The sequence below is a fragment of the Podarcis pityusensis genome, assembly GCF_964106645.2.
Source record: "Podarcis pityusensis genome assembly, chromosome: 3".
NCBI lineage: Eukaryota > Metazoa > Chordata > Lepidosauria > Squamata > Lacertidae > Podarcis > Podarcis pityusensis.
The window spans coordinates 53,257,910-53,283,386 of NC_138026.1; the positions used below are offsets into that span (position 1 = coordinate 53,257,910).

Below are 25,477 nucleotides of genomic sequence, written 5' to 3' on the forward strand. Positions count from 1 at the left end.
TTAATATTATTTTAGATGCCATTCCCTGTTCATGAATTTACGTTTATTGTACTGGGACTCAGACAGGTCATCTTGTAAGAAAATACATGAGTTGAAATAGAAAAGGGCAAACTTTTATTTTTCCTATTGAGATTTTCAAAGAAATGGGTAAGCCATGCTAAGACTAGATTTCTTCACTTGGCTGTTTTGGCAAGCAATCCTACTAAATGTTTGAGGGCTTCACTAAATGTGCAAGGGTCACAAAATGTATGTTCTCTCTGTACATAGGCCTATGCCACAAGTTAGAGATAAGCCAGAACTGCTCAAAGTTTCTCTAATTCCTTTCCCTACTTGCAAAAACCCATGTACTGCTTTTGAAAAAAACACACCCTCGAATTTAGACTCTTTGAAAGAGAGAGTAAAAGAAAAAGAAAAGTGAACATTGCAAATAATTAGCGAAGTACTAAGCCAAGTGCAGAGGACTGCATTCAATGTAGCACTTAGTCTCTAATTCCATCAGCACAGGGTTTATTTATTGTAGAACAGAATATTCCCCTCCTCTGCTTCCTCCGCACATTCCCTAAAACAGTTCTGGGATCCCCCCCCAACCCCCAGGAGTAGATTTGGGGATGATACATGGTGTTAGAGTGGGGAAGAGATGGGGGAAGTCCTGTTGTGCTAACAGTAATCCTTGTACTAGCACTTTTATTTATTTAATACCACCCAGAATCTCCTGCCAGATGATTCACTGTCTTGAGGATCTCAGCTTTAAGTTGAACAGAGCCAGTTTCTATCTTACCCGGCTGCAAAAAAATTATTTTAAAAAATGCTTCCATTCCTCCCTTCCTCCTGTGCCTTCCTCTGTTTCCTCCATCAGCTTTTGGTTGCAGAAACAACAGCGACAACTATTCTAAATCATGGAAGCCAGGTAAACCTAATGTTTAGGTGTGCAACTGCACATAATTGATAGAACATTTCTTTTGAGCATCAGAACTCTGATGTGTGCTGCTTGGAAGCACTGCACCTTCCATTTCAATGGAGGAAGTAGTTTCATGTATGTGTTCCATTCCAGGTGTGGATTTCCTTTACTGGATGGAACATGTTGTGTGCCAGGAGTTCCATGTACACATTTAAGTGCCCATATGAATTTGAAATATGACCTTATTTTAGTTAATGTTCTTTCAGCACACACACACACACACACACACACACACACAACCTTGTGCTACATGCTTTGGGGTATGGATGATCCTTTATCTTTGCAGTTGGCCTGCATTAGTAGTTCTGGTTCTCTGTAGTTTATTATGAACATTCTTACCCATTCTGAATCAGAGATTTGTTTCCCCACTAAATAGTCTGGATACTATTATTGCTACAGCTGATCTTTTCCCCTTGGTGCACCTGGCACGCACTAGATGCCACTTTTGATTTAAAAAGTTTACACGTGTGAGCTCAAACTGTGATTTCAGCTCACCAAATATGTGGTTACAGATACAATGGGGTCCACAAAAATGTGGTTACAGATACAATGGGCTACATGCAATGGGGTCTCTGTAGATAGGCCCATGTGTAAACATGACACTTGGTGGATGGCAGGATGGCAGGGGGTCTGTGCTAACTGCAGCAATCACAGTCTGCCATTCATCAGTTACTTGGCATTGGTGTAATTGCAGCTACTGTAGCTACTCGCATAAAGGGTCAGTATGGCAACAAACTGTATCCTGGATCTGCTACTTGTTGCCTATTTACATTACAAAGAAACTGAAAGGTTTGGGCTGTTCGTCCCAGTATAGTGGTACCTCAGGTTAAGTACTTAATTCGTTCCGGAGGTCCATTCTTAACCTGAAACTGTTCTTAACCTGAAGCACCACTATAGCTAATGGGGCCTCCTGCTCCTGCCACGCCACCAGAGCACGATTTCTGTTCTCAACCTGAAGCAAAGTTCTTAACCTGAAGCACTATTTTTGGGTTAGTGGAGTCTGTAACCTGAAGCGAATGTAACCTGAAGCGTATGTAAACCTGAGGTACCACAGTACATTCATACCTTGGTTCTCAAACACCTTGTGACTCAAATGTTTTAGCTCCCGAACGCTGCAAACCCGGAAGTGAGTGTTTCGGTTTGCGAACGTTTTTTGGAAGCCGAACATCCGACATGGCTTCTGCGGCTTCCGATTGATTGGAAGCCGCTCCTTGGTTTTCGAACATTTTCGGAAGTCAAATGGACTTCCAGAACGGATTCCGTTCAAGAACCAAAGTACGACTGTAAATCAAAGAGACAAAGAATTGGTATTGTATGTTTGTATTTTTGCTTCTTGGTTTCAATAGTTTTTTTTATAGCTTACTCCTAGCAAAAAGATTGACTAGCCTCTGTGTGGTCACATATGTTTGATGAAGGAAGGAGAAAGTACACAAAACTATGTTGACCATTATCCCACTCCTTTCCTTGGAATGCGTCTTGGTGTCTGACATAAATATATTTCTATTGTAGGCTTGCACATGAATTGTGGGATTATTTGTATGCCTTCACTGCTATTTGTAGTAACACCTGACTTTCAAAAATGCACCTGTTTTTCTTATTTGATTACCTGACCAAAGTCTTGTACTTGTAAATAAAGCTTAACCCCAGCTAGACTTAGCAAGTGAGACAATATCCCACTTTTAGCTCCTCTTTCAGTTCATTATTGACAAGGTTAGCATGATGAGTGCCTGCTAGGCAGGGAGAAACACACTGTATTATATGTCAGGGTTTGGGTTTTTTAAATTCTGTCTGTCCATGCAGTGAAGACTGGAGTGCACCGTAAGTTGTGTGACTGGGGAATAAATAGCCAAAAACTTGTAGGCAAAATCCCACAGTACAGAGCAAGGCAATATTGGCACCCTTACACAATCTAAATGGAGGAAGATTTCTTTTTTGAGCTCAAATATGGGAATCGCTCACACTCAACCAACTCATTCAGCATCAAAAAAATCCAGCCACCAGGCCTCTGATAAAAAAGCAGGGCCTCTTCTGTAGCAGTGCCAGCCTTGTAGTATCTCCATCTAAAGCAGGCATGATGGGCCCAGTTCTACTCAGCCTTTCAAGTGCTTGGTAAAAACGTTCAGCTCACATTTTAGGTCAGCTGATATAGTTAACAGAAAGTTGATGCTGTATTTATAACTTTCTCTATTCCCTTCTTCTTTAATTGATCTGCTTTTACATTTGATTTATGCATTGCATTTTTATGATCATGAGTCATTTTGGAGGGTACGTTTTGAGGATAGGATTGAATATTTAAGTACAACAAAAAAATCCTACACCCTGAGCCTTGTGTTGTAGCAGCAAATTGTAGTGACTGCTGGAAGGGGCTCTGTAGTCCAGAGGGTTGTGGCCACACATGGCCCACAGAGGTAAACAGTGGTGGCCTGTTCCAGACATATTTCATTGAGAAGCAACTGGTTAGCAAAGGTGTTGGGTATAGAGCAGGCAAGGCTATGATTTGAGCAGCCACAAGATAGCAGTGAGAAGGAGGCTCCAAGTGCAAGAGGTCCAGGACTTAGTGGTGCAGGTAAAGAACTATTTTGCTTTTAGTTTTACAAATTTCATACCTTCTGGGAACTTTTGCATATTTGCTTGCCTTCTGAAGAATCTATGGCTATCTGCCATAGGGAATGCCTGCATATTGCACAGGATTGTGGGGGCTATTCTGGGACAGAAATCATGGGTAGCACTGACTGGACCAACCAGATCACCCACAAAACACAGGAGGTTATACACACACACACACACACACACACACACACATACACAGTATGTTGGTTCCCCTTGCAGGTAAAGCGCTAGCTATCCTTCTGAAATTTCACAGGTTTGGTGCCATCAGAAGGGTCAACCTTTCTGCCAATTTCATCTAATTAACACCCCCCCCCCAATAAAAGTTATAGGCATTTCTAGTAAATAGCAATCAAACTTTAAGGCTTCCTAGCACCAAAGCCCATGGATCTATTTGCCTGCAACTTGACAGCCTTTATTCTCCCTAGAAGGGCTAGCATGCCTGCAAATATCATCTACTTCTGTCAAAAGGGGTGGGAGTTACAGCCATAATAAAATAATAATAACACTGAATAGAAGGGAGGGAACAAAGGAGACTTGGATAGACTGTGAGCCAAATTGTGCAGTCTACAGACCTCCTTGGACCAATGTGGACTGTTTTCCAAAGCACCAGATTAGAGCCTGAACTGAAGCTTGTCAACTGATCTGAACTGAAGCTTGTGATGCAGCTCTAATACCTAGTCTTATAACCTGAGAAGATCTTCACCTCAACCTTCCCACTTCAAATTAACAACTAAATGATCTTAGACTGTCAGTATCCTCTGTGTATGCATATATAAAACTAAAGTATAAATACTTCCTCGCAGACACTAAAGTTTGCAAAGTGGTTCCTGGTTAAAATTGCTAGAAAGCTTATAAAAATACCCATTACCTTAAGTGTAAGTAGCAGAAATTGATAGATGTTGGTTGTATGAATTTATTGACATGTAATATAAAATACTTGTGGTTCTCTCTCTATATATAGACCAAGTACATTTTAGCATTTCTTTTTTTACTTTCAATTTGTAATACCATATAATTTAAAATGCAGTCTAGCCACTTAGAATTAGTTTACATGAGAGGAGGTTGTTAATCTACATATTTCAAAATAAAAAGGCTTTTAAAAAATCCTTTTTTCAGACTTCTGACCAAGTGACCAGTAATTTTTTTACAGAACACTTATTTTCTTAAGTACTGTAAAGTCCAATTAAGGCTGGGATACATTTACCTTTTCTGAAAATTGTATGGCACTAAGAGTACAACACCATATGTGAGTTGCACTGACTGGATGAGTGCAGAATTGCTGCTACATTCTATACACAAGTGCAACTAGGTTGTGCCAGTCTAGTGATATTATCACAGTGTGTTGACATTGCTATGTCAATTTAACAAGACTGCATAAGTGCTACATGAACTGTGACATCTTACGAAGGCATATTGATGAAGGAGGAACAAAGGAATTGCTAGTTTAATCCAGACCCTATATTCCTCATAGCTAGAGTTGTTTTTCCTGCCCGCTCAAACGTACTGTAAGCCAGCAAAATATCTGCTGTAACTAAATATGTGCTCAAAGGAGCCAGTTGAGAACCCTGACACTAACCCATCTTCCCTAGCTACATTGGAGAAAAGGAATCTCACCTACTTAGCAGTGAATCACAACAGAAGTATATAAGCCTCACATATAAAGATTCATGGCATGGACCTTCACCACATATTCCCATGCCTAAAAAGCACACAAATGGGAACCTGATGTTTCAGTGTGCCCATGTCTACATATGTGTGATCGTTCAGGATGTAGGGTGGTGGAAGCAATTTCCACCCCCTCCTGCATTTGTCACAATCAGCACTATTGCCATTCTGCTACAGATCAGCTTCTACTAAAAAATAAGTTGTTCATCTCGTTTATACTAGCATAATTAAATTATGTTATTCATTGCATTAAGACCATTCAATGCATTTCAGTGGAAAGGAAACATCAACACCAATACAGAAAATAATGTAATCATCTACACAACATTTGCAGACTAAAAGAACCATGAAAGTGAATACCACTCTCATTTGCTGGCATGATTTCTATCCCTGACCTCTAACAAACATGTAAGTTGCATTACCTGAATGACATGTTCTAGGCTCTTTAATGAAGAGTCTTGGTGTGCAAAACTAGGGTTTCTGGTATGGGGATAATTAGCAGCAAGACAATGAATCAGAGTTTAGAGTAATTGGCTATGTGATTATTTACAAAATAGGCAGAAATTAGAGACGTTAGGAATCAATTACACAGGAAGCACCCTAAGAAAAAGCAGTCAGTGTCTTGAGACCCCAAGTAAGACCTGCAGGATTACCACACTTTTTCTTTGTGGGACTTCTTGACTTTGAAAGCTATGTGATGGGCAGAAATGTAACAAGTGCAACAACATGAAGGTACAGTGGTAGGAAAAGCTGCGCCAATTACTTTCCTGTCTGCCTGGAGGCCCCAATTCACCTGTCTTTATCATGGAACACACAATGTGGAGTGAGCACCAAAAAACACTGCCAAGCAGTCAGATGAATGAACTTAAGCATAGCTGACTGGAATTACAAATATCCTGCGGCATAACTGAGTCACTCAGTCATCTTTGGTCCCTATGCCAATCACCGCAACCCTCCAGGGCCTGGTGATATATATAGACCTTTCTCTAGGGAATGAGTAACTATGATCAAACCTGGAATTTCTTGTACGCTGAAAGGCTGTGCTGTTCTACTGAGATACACATCAACAGAATACACTTTTTGATACTGATCGATGTCTGTTGTTTATTGTAATTTATTACATTTATATCACATTTCTTTATGGCAGGCAACCCTGGATCCATGAATGGATCTGTAGGAAAGGGGAGGGCATGTGTCTTAGGCTGAAACGACGAAGTCCTCCTTTTGTCAACACCTGTGGTTATGAGGTTATGGTGCTGCTTTCTGGAATGAGATTCTTGGGCTTGCTTCTTTGCCCCCTTTCCATCCAAATCTTCTTCACCCTTTTTCCATCCAGAACTAACACTGCAGGCAGGACTTTGCCTTGTGGAGGTTGCCTCAACAACTATTGCTTCTCATGCATGACTGTACATGATATTGCCAGACCCTTGGTCCACTTATTTCAGTATTGTCTGCACTGATTGCCTGCAGCTGTCCAGGGTTTCAGAAGGCATCTCTACCGAAGGTTCAACCTTTTGCATGCAAAGCAGGTGCTTTACTGCTGAGCAATGACCCTTCCTCCAAAGCTTTGCTTTGCTGTGTGATGTTTCATGTATTACATACAGTACAAAGCTAATGCGGAGTTGTCCATAATAAGCAATATTGTGATTAGGAGCATGAAGATGTAGTGACAAGAAGCTCTGTGAGATACATTGCTGTTGCCGTGTTGATCCTTAACCTTTTCCTACTTGCTTTTGATGCCGTTACTAGAGGAGCATAGACTACCAACTTGTTAGACTGATGTAAATACCAGCATAGTTGCAATCTTGGTTATCCTAAAGAATTGTCCTGCAAGGATGTACTTCTACACAGGCTTACTAGAGTAAAACCAGTGAGTAGTATTGTTACGATTGTGCTGTAACAGTTCTGTTTTGCATTTGTCCTTTTTTAAGGTTCATATCATACAAAGAATCATAGAATTGTAGAGTTGGAAGGGACTACTAGGATCATCTAGTCCAACCCTCTGAAATGCAGGAATCTTTTGCCCAACACGGGGTTTTAACTCATAACCTTGAGGTTAAGAGTCTCATGCTCTATCAGCTGAGCTTTCCTATACTGAGGATGAATAGAATAGTGGTATTTTCCTGTAAACTATCCCCTAAATTCATTCTCCAGTGGAAGAGTGGCTTGTTTCTTTTGGCATTAGATGCATGATAACTTGAGTGGTCATTTAGGGTGACTCTTGACCAAAACACCTTATTTAGTACAAGAATATTTTTATTTTACCCAGTTTGGTCCCAATAGCATAGCTGTGTTTCTGCTGTCCATTTGCCTGCTGTCAGTTGTAATGCTTGTGGCTTTAGCTAAAATAATGTACCTGTTATAGCCCTACAAATATGTAATGTGGTATGAGTTTGCTGAGCTCTAAATATGCACAGTGATACCTTGCTGAGATAAATTTGTACAGATACAAATTGTACAGATTTATATAGTATTTATGAAGCATCTGAAGGCAATCCTGTATAGGGAAGCTTTTTAAGGTTTAATGTTTTATTATGTTCTTATATATGCTGGAAGCCGCCCAGAGTGGGTGGAGCAACCCAATCAGATGGGCAGGGTACAAAACAACAACAACAACAAATAAGCTGGTAGGTTTGTGCACATGGGTAGTCAGGGTTCTTCTGCATGTCTTATTTTCCTGTGAAATAGAAAGGACCCAGTGCCAGCTCCAGGTTTGAGGATCTGTTGCGCAAAATGACATTAGTGGATCCCTTCTTTAGTGAGACCACTTCCTCCTGATCACTGTCATTGCAGGCCATTCACTTGCTTTCTCCCTCTGGGCTCAATCCTTTTCCTAGAAGGAGAGTTAAATAAATGGTGCAGATCCAGCTCCTCACTCTAGACAGTGTTAACATACACAGAGAGGGCAGGTGAACGGGCATCTGTGCAAAAGGGCACAGCAGCAGGACCAGGGGCTCTATAGGGGTCAGTAGTTATGGCCATGATGGGTCAGCTTTGACAGATGACTGAGAATGCCAGCCTCTGTTGCAGACCCTGGGAGTACCCAGTAGGAAAAAAACCCCACTGGCTACATGGGAGTTTGGAGCTGTTGTAATTTATTTTGTGTGATCGTTGCTGTCCCAACGAAACAAGAAATAGTCACCATAGGTGATTCACCTCAGCTGATTGTGTGCTATGTTGATAACCATTTAATGCCTTTCTTGTGATGAGGATGAGGGATAGTTATCCTGCCACAACTACAAGAAGTTATTGTTCCCCTTTGATATTTTAACTATAGCACAGTAGCCATACTTTCACTTCACAGGTCATTTGACTGTGACTGATTTCAGTGGAGTTTGAATTCTCTGTGGTAGACTCTGGTTTAAATGGAAAGGGTCATACAAAGTATCACTATAATTATATGTGGGTTTTTTTGTTTTTTAGTCCCACCTTGTAAAATAGTGTTTTCACCATGGTGTCTATGTTGTGTACGAAAACCCCTGTGAATATTACTAGATGGGTCGAACTATGTAGGGCAATTGCACTTTAGATGGCAGGCTTCACATATTGAACATACCTTTTACTTAGAGCCTCTGAGCTTGCAAGCTGTGTGTGCTTAAGCTTCCCCTGCACAATTTGAACCCTGTTTTTGAGACAGATTGGGCAAACAGAGCCCTCCCCATCCCCATAGGCTTAATGTGCAAGGTATGGTCATAGCATGGATTGTACCTAGATGTTAGTGGTCTGCAAGAAGGCTTGTGTGTATGTATGTGCTTAGACACACTGCCTTTCCTGAACTGTCTGTATACTGCTAAAGTTGTTTATTTATTGATATCCGGCCTTTCAGTTCTAAAAGTTACACCTGAAGCAGCTAACAAACCATGACAGTTAAAAACAAGACACACCCACCTGCCAAAAGGGGCAATAAAATAAAACAACAGGTGCAAGGTTAACATAGGGGAGCAGTCATTCAGGCCCACATGAACCTCAAAATAACACACCATCAGAGAGGATGTGGGATAAGCATTCTGGGACAAGGACACATACATTCACACACAGAAAATCTGCTTCTAGAACTTGATTTTTATGTTACTTTTTGCATTCCTCCATCCCCCAACCAAGAATGCATGAATGTTAGTGCACTGTCATTTCTGGTTCTGCCCATCCCACATGTGTTGCTTGAGACTGAAGAGTTCTGCTATAACGCTTTTGTTTTGCCACCAATAAAGGCAGGCAGTGGAGTTGAATGCTTGTCAATATGACCTCCTTCAGCATTAATAATAGTCAGTATGAGAAAGAGGCTGCCCCTTCAGGTTCCTTTGAGGGAGGGAAAGGTAAAAAAAGTAGGCTCCTTTTTATGTGTTCTAACGAATGGTGAATGTTAACTTTTCCATTCTCTTTAAATATCCACATACTCCTTTTTCACTTTTGTCACTACTGCTGTAATCAAAATCCACTTGCATGTTCCCACATGTCAAAATAAGTGTTAACATTATTTCAGTTTATAGCTTGTGTGGTCCACAGGAAAACTAGCATTACACTGGTTTCCCTACTTTTCTTCAGTCTGTGAACTCCAGTGAAATCCTGATTGGATGCTGTATGAGGGGTGACAGCTAAACCCACTTCCACCAGAGGTAAAAAGGTTCCAAGGTGTTGCCTCAAAAACCACATAATTATGGAATCTTCCACAGCGCTTTCTGGACACTTAGCAGCTATTTTGCAAAGTGTGCTTTCTTCAGCAGGTAGCAAAGTTTATGAATACAAGTATTCATTGGCTTGCTACCTGGTCATGGGCAAACATCTGATTCATGAAGAACTCCACATATGTAAACAGGTGCTCAGGTGAAAAATATTTTGGATCTTTTCTTTTGTATCAGGACAAATAAGTGTCTGAGCATGTTTTTTAAAGCAGGGTGAATTCTGGTGTTTAGTTTATTTTACTAAAATGGTATGCTAGAACTTCATGGTTGTTTGTGCACTAAATCCATCTTCCGATCTTCTCTGTTCCATGTGTAGCAGGAACTCAGCTGCTTTTTGGAAATCAAAACTTCCCTTTAAAATTTACTTCTCATTGTTATATTCCTGGCAACTGTGAAATCCTTGGCTATGAGAATGTAATTGTTTTAAACTGTTTTTAGTGTGCTTTAAATGATACTGTTATTGATGTGTTTGCCGCCCCAGGTTCCTTTGGGGTGAAGGGCAGAATATAAATTGAATAAATAAAACATATTTATATAGTAAACTTTTTTAAAGGCATGGGTGCAAATCGGGCAATTGCAATGTAAGTAAACAGTTTGACTTTAAGAGTAGAAGAACTTCTGTCTGGTGAGTGAGAAGCATTTATTGTAGTGTTACATTTTCACCTTATGACACAGTACCATTCGCTGCATCCTGATAAGGTTCTCTAAGACAAGGATAGGGAATCTTGAGGACTCTGGATTTTGTTGGACACCAGCTCCCATCAGCTGCAGCCAATGGAAGTGTGTGCTTTCGGGGATCAAACCGTTGGAAAGTCAAACCGTTGGAAAGTTACAGCGTCTGCTATGGCTGTAGAGAGTGATACGGCAGAGGCATGCATTGTTGCAGCTGGGCAGATGAAGGCATCTGGTTGTGCTCATGCAAATGTATCATAGCATTTCTTCTTTCTGCACTCCTCCCAGCAGCCATTTGTCCTGCGACTGATTGTCTCCAGGCACTGCAGTCATTTGCACGGGATTCCCATATGACGGGGTTAATGTTGCCAGCCTTCATGTCATGTTTGGTCAATGGTCAGGAAAAATGGGAATTGTAGTTCAACAACATCTGAAGGGCTACACATACCCATTGTATACAGCACTGTTCTCATAGAATGGCCGTTCCCGACATTTTTCGTGGTCGTGCGCAGCCCCCTGGACCCTTTGCAGTTCCCATTAGCACAGGCTTGGCTTCGCCTTCCCCAGGTGGGATACCTGGAGGTCTCCGCCTACCTCAGCTAGTTGCCCAGTCCCACCTGGAGAGGCATTGCCAAGGTGATCAGGCCAGGTAGGGGGAGGGACCACCCTGCCAACACAATAGGGGGAGGATCTTACCTGGGAATCGTCAGTTGGCTCCAGAGCTTCTCCCACCCTCAGTTAAGCCTTTGTTTGCAGGTTAACCTTTTCTCCACAGGTATGTGGGCGCTGCTACGTCTGAGTAGCTGTTGAAGGGCTGGAAAGGAATTCCCCTGCATTGGAAGGTTTTGCCTTTCCCTTAGCAAAATGTCACAACTTTGGCGGTTTCAGGCCTTGGGCGGAACCCTTTAGTCTATCTTCGCTAAATAGGGGTGGGCGTGTAGTGGTGACCCACGCCCCCTCCACTTTGTGGCGGCAATCACAAGGTTCCCCAATAAAGGGATTGTTTTGAGGGGAGGCATTGGCCATATGCCTAGAGGTTGTCATTGCTCTCCCCTGAGACGGCGGTGTAACAGGGGGCAGGCTCTCTGCTTAAAAATATGTTCTCCAGAGCCAGCCCATCCCCCACACTCTCTGAATAACCCTGATGTTCCCCAGATCCCCAGTGGGGGACTGGGAGGGATAAGGCCCAATGCCTGAGCCACGGTCTCCCTACATCTGAAACATAATAAAGTTGTGGCCAATTTTAATCCCATAGCACGTTGTCTTGAGTTGTTATTCCACTCGGGAGTCACCTGGGGTTTGGGGGACTCCGCCTGTCCACGCAAAAATAAAGCTTTAAAAAATCATTAATCAGCTGAAAGCAAATGGGTCCTGGCAGCTACAGAGACACTATGGAAAGACCATGTGATAGGTGCTGGAGGTACACCTGACAACCCTCTATACTAATAAAACTTTAGTGCTGAAGAAATTCTGGAACTAGAGGACTTAGTAATGATGGAACAGGTAACCCAACCAAGGTAGCCCTCCTGGGGAATTCTTCACAGGACGTTATGCAATTATCTTCGTTCAACATGGAGCTCAGGGTGGTGATGTTCACCTCTTTCAGACAGTCTTTTTCTGTCTGGAAAACTGAACTGAGATGGCTCCCAGCTGTATACAGAGGATTCTTTGGGGGCTGGTGGCAAAGAAGGCTGCATTCTCAGACTTAACATCATCAACAGTGAAGGACTAAGGAGCTTTGGCATTTCCACATTTAACATAGGTTCCTTGGTAACACCCTGTCTGTCACCTTGTCAAGCTGCCACATAATACATGCATTCAGAGAAGTAATTCGAAAGACTGTGTTCTTGTCTTTTCGAATAAGTCAATAAGAGACTGCAAGAACCTACTGCTATGCATGGAGCAAGATGTCAAAACAATGGAGCTCCTCGGTTGCTTTTGTAATGTTATAGGTGGCAAATGCAGAGAGCGATACATAGATAAGTAAGAAAATCATGACATGGAATGTTACTTATTTTGTGTTGGAAAGGTTTAAAACATAAAACACTCTTGAAAGAAAAGGTTAGGCGAAATGTGTGTTTTAAAAGAAAGCACAGATGTAAAATTATTTGGCTGGGGTCCAAAGATCTGCTTCAGTTTTACTGAAGGGGTTGGGAATGCCTTGTGAATATTTGACATTTGAAATGAAATTAATATTGTAGTTGGCCTATAATGGAAAAGCTCAGGGACTTCCGGGTTAGCGCCATCTGCAATGGCGGAGTTCCTCTGACCGAGAGGAACCCGCTCCGTGAAAATCGAGTCTTGCCGCTGCAGCGAAGGCGGAGACCCTTTAAAAATCCCAGGCGGAGGAAGCCTGGGAACGTGGGATTCGGCTGACACCAGGAGCGCCTCCCCTACTTGCAGGGAAACCCTTTTTCGGGGATCCGAAGCGGCGTGGGGTGAGTGTTTTGAATCAACCGCTACTTTTACGGAGTGAAGCCGCACAGCCATTGCCGGAGAGCGCTGACTTTTTCCTGTGGACAATTGGACTCTAAACAAGTACCCGTGAGTAGAACGGAAAATTGGATTAAGAAACATTTTAATTTGGCACTGAAGCGGGAAGGCTCTAAACAGGAAGTCCGCCTCCCGTTTTTTGTAAATAGATTGAAGCAAAAACTTTGTAAGCTAAAGACTGGAAAGTCGTATATAAAGTTCTAAATTTCCTTCATTTATTACCACCAAAACCCCTCTTGGAAGAAGGAGAAAAGAGGGGGAATTTTTGACTGTTTAAGCCTGCAGGAGAGAGAGTAAAGAAAGATAAATTTCCACCTGGGAACGGGGTGTCACAGACAGAAATTTATGGGGAAGTTCATCGACTGTGAATGGAACGTCTTTTGACAGATAGTAAAAAAAAGAGAAACAAATTGACTCCAATGTTGCTTCTTGCATTCAAAAGAAACAAAGTATTTGAAAAGTGAAAGTAATTTTCTTTTGTTGGTCCTGCTTTCAAAAGATGGATACAAATAGAAATTGTCTCCTCTAGAGGGAGCTTGTTAATTTGTTGCCGGAGTCGATCTGGGGACTTCACAGCTGTAAGATTAGGATCGTGAGACCAGACTCTGACCCTGAATAAAAATGTGTTTACAAGAAGTCTTGGTGCTTGCTTTTTGCAAGACAAGTGCTTTGCTGGAGCAGATGCATGAGAAGATGGATTTGATGACTGTTGCAGTTAAAAACTTTGGACAAACAGCAAATACCCATATAGAAACCATTCAGGAACCAGCCCAGGAACTTGTTTTGACAGGGCAAGCGCAAGTGCAGAAGATAATGGAGGAGGTTGCTGTTGAACCTCAAGTAACACAAATGGGTTGGACTCGATGGCCCTTGTGGTCTCTTCCAACTCTATGATTCTATGATTCTATTCTATGATTCTAGTTCAACCCCCTGCAATGCAAGAAAAAAAATGGAGAGATCCGAGGCCTTGCAGGAGTATAAGCCGCTATTCTTGAAGTTTGAATCTGGAGTGGACCAGGGGGGGTCTGGAGTTGTGAGGGCTCTTAATTTTGGAAGGACTTTGAAACATGCTTTTAAATACTTTCTGGATTACAGTGCTGACTGTGGGGAATGGGACTGTGGGGAATGGGCTGATCTGCTGAGGAGAGATGGAGATATTTTTGGATTGGAGTCCTCCCGAGACCTACCCCCCAATGAGAAAGGAAAGAAAATAAGAAAAAGATCAACAAAAGACAAAGTAAAGTGCAGGTATAAACAAGAAGAAGATCTGCAGAAGGGACATGGAAAAGACTTAAGAGCCTCGGACATAAGATCACCAGGTTGATGGACTAGATGGACGGAATAGAAAGGACTGACAAAACCCGAGACCAGGAAGAAGAGACGATGGATGAAGATTGGAAGAAAGTTTTAAAAATTTATTTAGAAAAGTATCGTAAAATTAATGAGTATTAGAAAAATGTTGGAATGAAATTATTGGCTTTAGCAGAAATGTTAAAAAGAATTATGTAAGAATATGTTATGGTTAAAAGAATTTGGTATATATAAGATTTAAGTTTTAAGTTTTAGGGTTTTTTATGGTAAGATAAGGTTAAAATAGATTAAGGTAATTTAATGACAGAATATTGTGAAAGATGGAAAGGACTTGCTAGATAATTAACAACTAGAATACAAAAAAGGGAGGTGTGAGGAGTTCGATGAAATAAGTTAATGAAAGTTAAGGATTTGGGAATATTGGATTTGTTTTTAAATTTTTTGTTTATTTTTGCGTTTTGCATTTGATGCATTGTGTGTTTTGTTTTTTCTTTTTGACTTTGGTTTTTATTGATTTGTATTGTTTAATTGTTACTTTTATCTACTTCTTTCTTTCTTTTTCTCTTTCTCTTGTTTTTTCCTTCTTTTTTCTTTGTAACTTTAAAATTCTCAATAAATATCATTTAAAATATATGTATATATATAATGGAAAAGCTCGGCACCTGTTGGAACTTTATAAGGAATGCATGAGAAATGGTGTAAGTCGTACCATTATAAGACTGCCTGTTAATATGTGGTGTGCCATAATATGAATAGACATCCCTTATGCAGATTGCAATTGGTACTTTAGTGCTCTTTTGCAGTTGGACATAGTAATTCAATTATTTTGTTATTTTTTAACCACTTTTACTATCTGTTCAAAGCCAATTTCTAAGAAAGCAAAGCAAAGACACCAATAACCAAAAAGAGGAGTTGAAATCTCAAGGGCTCACAACAATAAATATTTTATTGGCCCAATGTGTTGCAAAATATATTTCTGTTTCAGGAGCACTTAAAATGAACACCTCTGCTGTATTCTGTAACCAAATTTGGTCGCAAAGCACATTAGAGAACACAGTGGTGTGTTTTTAATGCCCCTGAATAATAGATATACTGTATTCCAAAACACTCTGATCAAATAAACATCTTGATTTTTGTATATTGCTGAGATTTTCGTCTCCCCGTATTCCCCTAAAGCCAGTTTCTGGTTTTCTCACACAGTAAGAAAACAAATTAAGACTCTGCAATTATGGAAGGTCCCAAAGTTCAGTGATAGTGCATGGGAAACTGTGTTGCACTAAGACAGGCCACTGTTCCATCTAGCTCAGTATTTTCTGTTAATTTCAGACGAGTCATTCCTAGTCCTACCAAGACTCAGACTCAAACATGGGACCTTCTGTTTGCAAAGCAGGTGCTCTGCTAGTGTGTTACAACCCTTCTCCTGGAAAAATAAACGCTTTGTGTGCAGAATGTTCCTGGTCAATCCACTGAAAAGAAGATCCATTGTCAAAGACCTTTGGCTGAGTCTTTGCAGAGCCTCTGCCAGTTGAGTAGACTGGTGTAAATGGACTGGTGCCTGACTCAGGGGCAAAGTTCCACTGGCAGTGATTCTTGCTGAGTTACATGGGACACTAAATGAGCTTTAATTTTGGTCACAGATTGGTGCAAAGCCTTCTCTGCACACTGAGATCAGGTGTTCTCTGTTTCAGTTTACTTTCCCCTTTATAAGTCAATGATTGCAATAAATAAAAATAAATTCGCTTTCCTGTGCAGAAGAGTAAACCTAACATTGCATCTGAGTCAATACCTGCCTGCTGCCTCTGGTACTTAAATTCCAACCAAAAAGGGATCCATGCAGGTTTTAAATACAGGCCACCCTGCTATTCACAACTGACATTTTGCTGGTAATTAAAGCCAGTATGAAACATGTCAAAGATTGATGATAGCCCTATCATATGACCTTATCCCAAATGCACATTTTTACTGATTTTGTATCAGCACAGCTTAGAACATAAATTTTATGGGTGGGATTCACCTAACGAAGCCTGCCAGTGGTAACCCTGTGTAAGGGCTTCCACTTGTGTCCCCCCCAACACCCCTCAAAATTGGCTTTGGGGGAGTTGGAAGAACCCCCAGAACAGTTCTTGTGTACATGGAACATTTGTAACTGCATGATGTAGAATTCCACCCTATGGAAGGTTTATGAGCTCACCTGGTTTTTCTGCGATGTCCTCATTACACAATCTAAGGGCTCATCCACACTTCCGATTGCCCCACAGTTTTATTCCAGGAAAGCCCACGTTTACCGCTGAATTGAAGCCAACACCATTCTGGTTTTCTCCAGATTGACGTTTGATCCAATTCAGTGCTAGAGAGCTGGTTTTCAGGTGGGAAGTGGTGGGGGAAAGGAAAAACTTGGGCTAGTGCCTAGAAAGCCCGAGACAAGTGGAAAACGGCTCAGACCTTGCCTTCTAGACACAGGACAAGAGGAAATGTGGATGAACCATTAGTTGCAGTTCATGTGATTGTTGAGCAGCAGACATGACTTGTTTATTGATTGATTAAATTTATTTGTTAAATTTCTATAGTGCCCTTCATCTGAGGATCACAGGGCAGTTTACAATATAAAAACGCAAAATTACAAACCATGGTAACAAACAAAAACAATAACACACACACTCACCCCAGTTTAAAGGCCTTTGGTTGGCTAGTTAGCCCAAGGGTTTGCAAGGAAAGGAATGTTTTTGCTTGGCACCTAAAGATATTTAACGAAGGCGTCAGGTGAGTCTCCCTGGGGAGGGAATTCCACAAACAGGGAGCCACCGTGGGAAAGGCCCGTTCTTCTTAAGGTCAGTTTACAAATAGAATGATGAAACATAGCATTACACGTTTGCTTATTATGAGTCATTCACACAATATTTCCAGTTTTCACTTGTATCTGTTCCGTCATCATTAGGTTATTTATCACATTGGCTTTTTTTTACAAGCATGTATAAAAATTATATGATTTGTGCTGCTCCTATGTTACAAATAGTTTAAGAGTATTCAAGGAAGTTGTTTTTTGACTAATGTTGTAGCTGAAGCATTTTTCCCACGCTGTATGTTCCACCTTTCAATGTGTTACCAAATGCATTGGTCCAGCTTAGCAACAGCTTCCTTCCAGACTACCTTGTGTTCATTCCTACTCCGTTCCTTTAGAGCTCACCAGTTTTCCTCTCCCTCTTTATTCCTATGTTGTCCATCCAAAGTGGAAAGAGGATGGTGGATGCGTTGGGCCAAGACCCACTTTCCGTTCAGCCAACTTCAGTGGTTGGCTTGTACACATCTTATTCAGCTGCCAAGAGTTTCTGGAAGAGCAGCCAAACAGTCAATGCCATATTCTTCTTACCCACATATTACTCATGTATTAACTACTGGAATGCTATGTAAAAAAAAAATATGGGAAGCTGTTCACACTATTCTAATTTCCCTGTCTTTTACATCAGCTTGCATTAAGTTTTATTTCTGGAAACACACTTATTTTCTCTGGTTAGACTGGTTTTAAAAATATATATTAAATTGACTCACTAAATATTGCCATACTACTTAAAAACATTTGTATTTTGCAGTGAATTGAGCTGCCTTTTCAGAGTATCCAAAGTGCTGCTTCAGCATGAAGAGAACTTACCACTTAGCCAAATTTGCCAATTCATAATGGTGTATGTTTGTACATCCTCGTTATTCAATAACTGCTACTGACTACAATCAAAACAAGTCATCATGGCATACCGTCTGCTGGTTTTCAACCCAATCAGTCCTTAGCATAACCTATTCTGGTATGTTTCACTCTTGCAAGAGCGGCTTCTCAGAATAAGCTGGCCTGCTACAGCTTCACTTGATAGGGAAATGAAGAAGCCTAAGTGTTGTAGTAAATGGCTGAAGTGGCAGAAATATGATAAATATCCTGAAGTGACTTCAGATAAGACATCAAGAGTAACCATGTTGGTTCGTAAGAGAAAACTCCAAAACCCCTGTTGGGTAATACCTTTGGCTCAATCAAAAAGTCACAAAACTGTGGCAGACTTTGGGTCTTTGGAGTTTACCCCGTCACCCCGATAAATGCTTAATGGAAGTTTATGTTTCTGTCTCCACTTTCACACTCTGTGAAAAAGATGTCAGGGAGCTCATCCAAAACTTTTACAGCAATAAACAGACTAGTTCTACTAATAGGAATAAATAATAGTTGTATTCAGTTAATGTTTTCCCTGCAAGGACCAAAACATCCTGCAGTTGATGCCAGATTCCATGGGAAGGTGGGGAAAGCAGTGGAATAGTCTGTGTCAAAGGCACAAAGTGGCTTCTGAGCTGAACTTAATTTTAATATTATCATTAAGTGTTTGCCAGTCTTATGTACAACAGACCAGTTTCAAATTCTGTTAATGGGAAAAAATATTTTCAGTATTAGTTGGTGTTCCATAAAAATATGGAAGATGCTAACAGACTTGCTTCCTGAGTTTTAATTACTAGCTGCTGAGTAATTTAGCATGACATCTTATTGCCATTAATAGCTGCATTATATAGTTGGGACTTCTCCTGATAAGAGATCCCAACATTTTCTCCCACTGGATAGTCCCATGTTGTGACCATAGTGATCCTGTGACTAAAAGGCACAGCTTTTGCAATGAGCTTTCATTCCCTGCCTGCAGATCACCCCCGGCTGTCATCTCAGCTACAAACTTACTAGATTTCCTAAATCAAGGCAGGCTTATGATGTAGCAACCATGTTGAATCTAAGCAGATCCTGGCTAGGGCTGGCCTGGATGGAGACTACTTGGAAGCACCATGTACGCTGCCTTGTGCAAGGAACGGTGGGATATTGATAAATATAAATAATAGTCTCAAACTCCACTCTGCAGTATGGGAAGAATGATGTTGATGTGTTTAAAAGGCACTTGTAGTTGTTACCTAGATCATGGTTGATGCAACTTTAAAAAAATGCATATCAAGGAATAAAACTACCATGTGTATTGAGTGTGTTGAGGTAAGCAAATATGGATTAAAATAGTGAGGGAAGAGATTTGAAAGTCCCTTGGCACTATTTCCAATGAAGTATGTGATAAACTCTTGTCTTTATAAAGCGCATTATCCTGGAATCAGAGACATATGAAATATGCATATTTACACATATTTGCAATTTACAAATGTATTGCTATGGCTTCAAACTAGTTTGAATGTTACACAGAAGCAGAGAGAGTTAAATTTCTGCTCTTCCTACTTCTCATGTAACATCTTAAGGAGAAATTCATAGATCTCATTGTGTTCATATAATAGGTGGAATAACAGGGAAGGAATTGTGTTATGTGACATAAAATTTAATTGCTGAACTGCTAAAAGTGGAATAAAGTACGGTATGAATTTTTGGAAAGCGTGATTTATTTAATTTAATTCAATATGGTGAAAAAAATGGGAGCTGGCTCCATATATTTTCAAAGAGACAATGTCTTTTGTTCTGTACCTTTCCTGATAAGAAATATGTTGGATTCTTTTGGATTTTGGTTTTTGAAATATTTCATAGGGTTTCCTTTTGCCTCTATCTTTAAAAGGTGGGCAAGTAATATCTGATGGTAAGCACAGCTGAACAAGCCCAAAAAGCGTTCCCTAAACACATATGACCTGGCAGCACATATTGTGTCAATTATGCATTAGGTTTGGTGTTTGAAAGCAGAAGAGAAAACAGTTGTTAGAGAATTCAACATGTTCTAAAAAATACCACTGGCTTTTTGAAATATGTGAGTTAATATAATCCTTTAAACTCACTTAATTAATCACATGAACCCTTTTTAAAAAGGTCTCAAGATTTCCAGTGCAATAAAGAAATAAGTCATGTTCTTACAAGCAGCAGGAAATAATGTGCTCTCCACCACTGGTGTCTAGACTGACCTCTGTTTTTAAGAGAAAAGTCAGCGCAACCATTCCTTGGCTTTCTCTATATTGACACAAAGCCCTCCCATAATCAAAGGCTTCTCATTGGAGTAAATAAGCTGGGCTCTGAATTGTAGCCTTCAGGGTAGACAACAAATCCAAATAGTAAAGTCTATGGTAGAAATCTGACTGTGGTGATGGGCTGAGTCATTAAAGAGGTGCCCTGAGAAATAGTAAGCCTAAAATTTGACCTACATTAAACGTCACACAGAGCTCCCATTCATAGTGTTAACAACTCCCAACTGAAAAAAAAACCCTTCTAAAACCAGCAACAACAAAATAGCGCTTCAAAAATGGAAAACAAAATACCTGCTGTGAAACCTACCAGCCAAGAACAGAAACAAACTCAGGATGCAAGATCTATTTGTAAATGCAAATACACCCATCCCCATGCCCCTCCACATAACCTCATTCACCTTTTCAGAAATATTCCAGAAGCCTTCAAGCACAAATATTAGATTATTATTTTTTAGCACGAGAAGATTTCATTACAGCAGCCTAAAAGGCGGAAGGGATTACAGCACTAATGCATAGTCATTTGGCAGGCTTGGTGTAGCTTGTGTTCTTCAGAGAGCTGCACGATCTGATCCTCATTTTAGTTGTAGCCTCCTGAAGTGAACTTGAAGCCAATAATCATTCAGATTTCAGTTCTTTCTTTCTTTTTACCATCCCGTCAGTAGGTTTTCCATTTTGAGATTTGCAATTTGTTGCATGATCCTTATAGATAATGCAAATATTCCATCTCTTAACTGTGGTGGGCAGCACCCAGCCCAGAGTCCAGATATGGTCCCCACCTGCTGTCAGTCAGTTTTGAATAAATAGCTGAAAGTGGAAAGGGCTTGGACCAATTTTCTTAGGGCATTTTCCCACCTTGCAGTTGCTGGATATTATGTGTGGAAGGTGTTGACAGATGACAGAGGACTTGCAAGTACATAAATAGCTGGATAGGATGAGGAAGTTAAAGTAAATGTGTCAGAAAGAGATAACCCATGCTAGATGTTGGGGAATATTTCTTTTAGTTTTTAATATGTACTTAAACAGCAGTTCTTGCGGGTAGATCATGGGTTGGGTAGAAGGATCAATCCACATACAGAGAGTTGTCATCTAACTTACTTCAAGGAGACCCACTGAAATCAATAGACTTAAGTTAGTCACATCTATTGATTTCATTTACTCACAGTAAGGCATAGTAGTTTGCTAAGGGTTGTTGGGAGTTGTAACTCTGGGAAAGGTAAATGACGGTGTTTTAAAGGTATAGTGGATATGCAGCCTCAGTTGGATTCAACCTAGTGTACTGGGATCATATAATCTTCTTGGCACTCTGTATAAATGTGAGCCCTGACAGGAAGAACCAGAGTTGGTTTCCTTCTCCTGAAAATTTATCTACATTTGCATCTATGCATATAAATTAGCACAAAGCAGATTTTAGGGGAAAATATTCCAGAGGCCTGTGCCCCAAGTTTTTTTAATGCTTAGCAGCATTCTTGTCAAAGGGTATCTTTATTAGTGACAGGGACATTTCCATTATGAATAAAAGAGGGGATAATGACGTCCCAGTGGCTGAATTGTTCCACTCCTGACTCCTCCCACCCACTGGGTGAATGGGGGTGTATATGGGTGCAGGGGAGAGGGTTATATGAGAAAGGAAGTGGGTGGCTCTGTGTGGTGATGGTCCTGTTAAACACACCCCTCACTTCTATTTTTTCCCCTTTGTAGATCATTACTACCCCATTCCCATGTTGGTTTAATCACGCTGTAACACCTTAATATTAGAATGCATTTCATGTTGTGCTTTACAATCTTAGAGCACATGATTACAAAGTGTCCAAAACCAGATATTGAATTGACAGCATAATCCTATGGATGATTATTCAGAAGTCCTACTGAGTTCAATTAGACTTCCTCCCAGGTAGAGGTTATAGAATTCGCATCTAAATGTGGTGTTTTATAAATATAAATCCCAATCTGTGTCAATATTCACAAGGCAAAAGGAAGCAATAGTTAGCAGAAAAACTAACTTAGCTGAAATATTGTGGAGAGAAGGCCATTATTTTAATTTCTTATTTTTATTCATTCTAATAATTGATAATTATACAAAATCCTTACACCAGTGTCCAGAATTTTTCCCAGATTCTAAAAGTAGCTTTTAGTTTAAAAGTAGGCACAACCCTACAGCTTATGAATAATGAGGTATTATAAATATGTTCCCATTACTAATATAGTTACTTTTTTATTTACATTTAATAAATGTGGGGTTCTTTTTTAGTTCCAACTGACCTTTGCTTATGAAATATAGCATGTTTATTTTGCTTCAACTACTTCATAAAGGCTTGATATTTTACAAGGTTAAGCTCTAAATACCTTTGAGTAAAACACTGTACCTATTTTTGACAGAAAATCAACTTTGTGTCTCCCCCCCACACTCCATTCAGTTTTAAAACAGAACTAGTTGTGTTTCATGTTTTATCCTTAAAAGATTTATGCAGACGAGGGTGGGTCTGTTCAATACACAGTACTTGTGGCAATCCACATTTTTGCCACATGGCATCAGCGGATGATATTATGATACATGAAAAAGGAAATGTCAGGCACCACCTAAAATCTCATGTATGCAGCTATTTTCTTGTCACTCCAGTCTTTGAGTGGGATGTTTGGTCACCCACAGTCTAGCTCACACTAGTACTTATTTCTTTTCTCTCTTTTTTGCCCAGTTAATACCATAACGCTGTGAAAAAGAATCATTCTGAGATCACCTGAATTTACTTTAAATTATTTACTTCTGTCTTGTTCTGTTAATGGTATAGTATTTCTAAATATCGTCCTTGATGTCAGTAGTTCTTCTCATAAATGTGAAATTGCACATATGTACAGAAGCTTAAAAGGGACGCGGGTGGTGCTGTGGGTTTAACCACAGAGCCCAGGACTTGCCGATCAGAAGGTTGGTGGTTCGAATCCCCACAACGGAGTGAGCTCCCGTTGCTCGGTCCCTGCTCCTCCCAACCTAGCAGTTCAGAGCACGTCAAAGTGCAAGTAGATAAATAGGTACCGCTCCGGCGGGAAGGTAAATGGCATTTCCGTGTGCTGCTCTGGTTCTCCAGAAGTGGCTAGTCATGCTGGCCACATGACCTGGAAGCTGTATGCCGGCTCCCTCAGCCAATAAAGCAAGATGAGCGCCGCAACCCCAGAGTCAGCCACGACTGGACCTAATGGTCAGGGGTCCCTTTACCTTTACCTTTTACAGAAGCTTAAAGAATAGCCTCCTTTCACCTGATCCTATTGAAATATCACCAAAATACTACAGTGCAAGTCAGTATATTCCCAGAGCAGCATCCTTTGCTTGGCTAGTCTGTCTTGCTCTGCTGCTCATCTGATTTTATCTGATTCACAAAGGTGACTAACAGTTACTGCAGTCATATATTAGACTCTTCTTAGTCCTGACCTGTAATGTTTGGGTTATGTAGTTACACAGTCTGGTGTTGCATGGTTCCACTCACACTTAACAGAGTAGTTTCCAGTAGTGACAATGAAGTACTTTCCCTTGTGGGAATGAAAATGCTGAAAGTCTTCAGGCACAAATCCTCAATCTGGATCCTCAGTTCCCAGCTTGTTTAGCAACGGAACTGCGTGCTCCTTCCTTGTCCCTTCTATCCAGCTTTAATTAACCTACTTTTAGCTGCTCCTTTGGAAACAGAGACCTGTGGTTTTAATGTCATTTCCTAATACTGGCATAGTTTAAATTGATAAGAACATAAAAGGAACCTGCTGGCCTATTTAGTTCAGCACCCTGTTCTCAATGCATAAGGGGAGCAAGCCCACACTCTAACCAGCATCACACTCTAACCAGCATCACACTCTAACCAACTAAGCTAACTGGCAGGTTGCCTTTTGCAATACAACTTTTAATAGTAGCTTGAACTTTATGTGTTGTAATTTCCCTCCTTAACATTTGACTTCCTCCTTTCTCTTCATTTGCCAAGAGAAATGCAATGGCAAAGAGCACACGAGAAGCCGTTTTGTGGAAAGCAGCTAACATTTTAATGTCAGGAATATGCAGGTGGGCACCCAAAGATGCCTGCAACTAGTTCCACATGCTCAAGGGGGCTCAGCTGTATTGAACAGCAGCTTTCTGTGGCCCACGGCACACCACTTTTGAAACTGGCAGGACAAAATACAGTAAGTGCTTTGGTATATCGTATAAGGGCCTGCTCTTTCATAAAATTGAAGCAGCTCTTTGAACCAAATAATTTTTACATCTGTGCTTTATTTTAAAGCACACATGTTTCGCCTAACCTTTTCTTCAAGAGGGTTTTATGTTTTAAACCTTTCCAGCACAAAATAAGTCACATTCCATGTAATGATTGTCTTTTCTTTTTCTTGCTGCTGTAATGCTTGTCCCCCCCCCCATTCATTTTATTCAAATGTATATGGCTTTGTACACTCTTGTTTGCAGATGCCTGAGATTGCTGACTCACACATTCCTTACTAGGAGACTTTCAACTGGTAAAGGGATGGCATCCAACCTGAAAGTGTTCCTGTTTCTAGGGGTGGTTTTACCATGTGTTTAAAGACAGGAATCTCTTCTTCCACAATGATGGTGTTCACTGCAAGAACATGCAATGGAAATCTTTGCCTGTGAGTCAACACAGCCAGTTCTGCTTCTAAGGCAGGCAAGGTCCAGGCAATAGGTTTGAGGAAATAAGTATTGCTGGTAAATTTGCAATACTTCCTGGAAGTTGTTGGATGAGGAGGAGTCTCTGATTTCCTGTACAGGGCTCAGGGCACTTCTGAACTATCATTATTTTCAGGTGGGAATCAATCACTTCCACCAAATTCAGGTTGTGATTTAACTTAAATTCCTCTCATGCCATGTAAGAACAGTTTATCTGCAAGTAGCCATCATCAATATAAAAAATCAGGTGCCTAAACTATTTGCCAAGAGGTTTTATTCACACTTTTCAAAAAAGTGCATCTGTATTAGGTGGAGAAAACATTCTACTGAAAATAGTGAGGAGTAAAAATTGGGGAGCAGGAGAATGGCAAACAGGCAATTTGATCAGTTCCATAGCCATGTTGTCTTGAATTGAGAGAATAGGAAACTGAACCACAGCAGCTTATTCTCAGTACTATTGGGAGTGCAGGGATTGGATAA

At 40.6% G+C, this 25,477-nt stretch overlaps 1 protein-coding gene across 1 annotated transcript in view; it reads left to right on the forward strand.

Moving 5' to 3' along the window:
- Positions 1-25,477, forward strand: part of LOC308474277 (dermatan-sulfate epimerase) — a 145,400-nt gene that overhangs the window by 19,916 nt on the left and 100,007 nt on the right. The window lies entirely within an intron of this gene.